This window comes from Odocoileus virginianus, chromosome 1, assembly GCF_023699985.2.
Source record: "Odocoileus virginianus isolate 20LAN1187 ecotype Illinois chromosome 1, Ovbor_1.2, whole genome shotgun sequence".
In the NCBI taxonomy this organism is placed as follows: Eukaryota; Metazoa; Chordata; class Mammalia; order Artiodactyla; family Cervidae; genus Odocoileus; species Odocoileus virginianus.
The window spans coordinates 94040517-94044114 of NC_069674.1; the positions used below are offsets into that span (position 1 = coordinate 94040517).

General features: G+C 35.8%; 1 non-coding gene across 1 annotated transcript; it reads left to right on the forward strand.

The window, feature by feature from the left end:
- The first annotated feature begins 434 nt into the window (after positions 1-434).
- TRNAW-CCA (transfer RNA tryptophan (anticodon CCA)) lies at positions 435-506 on the forward strand. The gene has a single exon. It is a non-coding gene; the product is annotated as a tRNA-Trp (tRNA).
- The last annotated feature ends 3092 nt before the right edge of the window (positions 507-3598 follow it).

Below are 3598 nucleotides of genomic sequence, written 5' to 3' on the forward strand. Positions count from 1 at the left end.
CATGAATTGAAAATATAAGTTGGAAATGCATTAATAGCCTAACCTACTAAATATCATAGCTTAGTCTAGTCTAAAATGTTAGTCACTCAGTCGTGTCCGACTCTGCGATCTCATGGACTGTACCTCGCCAAGCTCTTCTGTCAGTGGGATTCTCCAGACAGGAATACTGGAATGGGCTGTAATTTCTTTCTCCAGGGGGTCTTCCCAACCTGGGAATTGAACCCAGGTCTCCTGCATTTCAGGCAGTTTCCTTACCATTTGAGCCAACAGGGAAGCCCCTAGCCTACCTTAGATGTGTTTAAAAAACAGCCTATAGGTCAGCAAAATCCTCTAAGACAAAGTCTGTTATATAATAAGTGTTGTGTGTCTCAGGTAATTTATTGACTACTGTACCAAAAGTAAAAAATTGAGTAGTTGTATGGGTACAGAGGGTTTCCCTGGTGGCTCAGAGGTTAAAGCGTCTGCCTCCAATGCAGAAGACCCAGGTTCAATCCCTGGGTTGGGAAGATCCCCTGGAGAAAGAAATGGCAAATCCAGTACTCTTGTCTAGAGAATCCCATGGTCAGAGGAGCCTGCTAGGCTACAGGCCATGGAGTCGCAGAGTCGGACATGACTGAACGCCTTCACTTCACCTCTATGGGTACAGAATGGTTGAAAGTGTATAGGTTGTTTACCCTCATGCTAACTGACTGAGAGCTATGACTCGCTGCCACTGCCAGCATCATGAGACAGTGCAGTACCTCACATTGCTATCCCAGGAAGAGATAAAATTCAAAAATGGAAGTACAATTTCTCCTGAGAATGTGTTGCTCTCACACCATTGTAAAGTTGAAAAATGTTAAGTCAAGCAATTGTAAGTCAGTAATCATCTGTATAACCCAAAGTATAAGCTATGGTTCTGTAGTTATATAAATAAATGATTATATAAACAAACATATTTTGTTTGGGGAAAACTTATCTCCTAATCAGAAGAATTCCAAATAGTTTATATAAATTGTCTTCCCTCAAAGAGGGAGGCCATATTTCCCTATTCTTTAACTGTGGGCTGTACACTGTAACTTCCCTCCAAAGAACAAAGAGGGAAAAACTATTAACTATCCAGTGGAGAACCTGATTAATATCTCAGGTGATGAATAGTGATATCCAATGTAACATGGTGATAATAAATCTTCCTTTGATAAGATATAATGAAGATAGTACTTTCCTTCATTTATAACTAAAGACCAGAGTTACAATAACTATACTTGGCTCTATGGTCTTCCTCCTTAAAACACATTACCTAAGTGTAATCATGAGAAAATACCAGACAATCCAGGTTTAGGGATATTCTATGAAGTATCTTTTCATTTTCCTTACTTCTCAAAACTGTCATAGTAATGAAAAGCAACAAAAGTCTGAAAAACAATTATCAACAAAAGTAACCTAAGGAGACAGGATGACAAATACAAAATTGTATCATGACAGGATCCTGCAACAGGAAAAAATATCATTAGGTAAATACCAAGGACATTGGAATAATATATTGACTGAATAATAATGTAAGGATACTGGTACATTAATTATAACAAATGTACTATATTATCATGAGACATTGTGGTAACTGGGTGTGGGGTATATGTGAATGTTCCATACCATCCTCATAATTTTTTTAAGAATCTAGAATTGTTCTGAAATGAGAACTGTTTTTAAAAAGAGGAGAAAACTTTGAGTACTTAAAATGATTTGAAGAATTTGTGGAGAGGGAATTAATGTTGGAAAGGCCTAATGTATCATATCTATGTTTTAAGCTAAATGAGTAAATAAATGTTTATAACCCTAGCTTTATACATGTAAATACATTTCATATTGTATTCTGATGTAAAGCATAGAATTATGACAGCATAGAAATAATCTTAGTAGAATCAAGCTATGGTGCTCCATATCAGGGCTTCCTGAAGGCTTAGTGGTAAAGAATCCACCTGCCAAATGCAGGATCCATGGGTTTGATCCCTGGGCTGGGAAGATCCCCTGAGGAGGAAATGACAACCCATTCCAGTATTCTTGCCTGGAAAATCCCAAGGACAGAGAGCTTGGTGGGTTGCTGTCCATGGGTCAATAAAGAGTTGGACACAACTTAGTGACTTAACAACATGATCTGTATTATAGTTAAAACTGCCTGACTCTCAGGAGGTATCCTAAAATTGTTAGATTCCTTTATATGGACCACCAACCTTTTAATAGGTGGGAGTGTGGGGTTGGGTATTTTGTGAACAGGATATTCTGGGTTTAAATTATTATTTTGTAATAGTAGTCATGGGATGTTTGATAAGTCCTATCATCTTTATGACTCAGAAATTCATTTGTTGTAAAACGACACCAACTTTGTCAGCATTTGAGTACTTCAGTGAAAACTAGAGATGTTGTCTATTACAGCCCAGTACTGAGACTGGTATGCTTAATAAATGAGATATTTTAATATTTATATGCAAAGTTCACACACTCCCAACTGATTCTGATTGGCCTATTGTTTTTCCTATGGGATTTATAATTTTATAATGCCTCTTTAAAATTTCATGTTACAGTAGTGAGCAATAGAGACAGTACCCCTTCTCTCATGAGCCTTATATCCTTAATTGGTAAAATGGAAAATAAAAATGAATAACAACGTAATAATCAAGAATATAGATGGAAAAGTCTAGTAGAGAGTGGTTAGGTAGCTATTTCAGGTTGGGTGTTTAAAGCAGCCCTTTCTGTGATTTAAATGACAGGAAGGAGACAGGCATGAGAAAGCCAGAGGACTGAGCCTTGCAGGAGAGTAGGGGACTATCCCTAGTCCCCATGTGGGAAGTGAGCCTGGTGTGACCAAGGGAAAAAGTGGGTCTCTGTGTCTGAGTAGGTGAAGGGGAGAGCTAACCTGAGTTTATACAACAGACTAAGAAGCTGTGTTGTTTATTTGTTTTGTTTTTAATGGAATGGAATATTTTTAGAGAACTTTATTCAAGGAAGTTTAATGTTTTAGAATATTAATCTGTCATATGTTAAGAATGGAAAGAAAAAATTTTCAACTACACTTTCATTTTGTATAAATCCACTCAGGGGTTTGAACATCTCTGTTGATTATTCTCAAGGAAGAGAATCATGATTTGGAAGTTTGTGGATTTATGATAATTTCTATACATCCTCTTATGAACATAAAAAGATTATCATATGTATTTATATATAGATATTGATATGCATATTCTTTTGGAAACTGAATGTAGACTACTTGATTCAATGTTTTTAAAAAAATCCAAAACTATACTTTCTCTTCATCTAAATGCTCAGTTATAACTCTAAGATTAGATTCAGATAACATTTCTTATATTCCAAGGGAAAATTTGAATACATATTTATGATGATGATGATGGTAATGATACTTAAAATTATTATGAGCTTCCTCTTTTAAAACACCCAAATATTCTTTTATCAGGCTTAAAATAGTTTATAACTATATAAATATTGCCTCCACTTCATTTTTTTCCTACTTTTTCTACTAATGTAACCAAAAAGATTAGTTAGTGAACCATGTGTCAAGCCCCAAAATATAGCCTAAGTAGAAGGAAATTCAGTGGATTCCAGG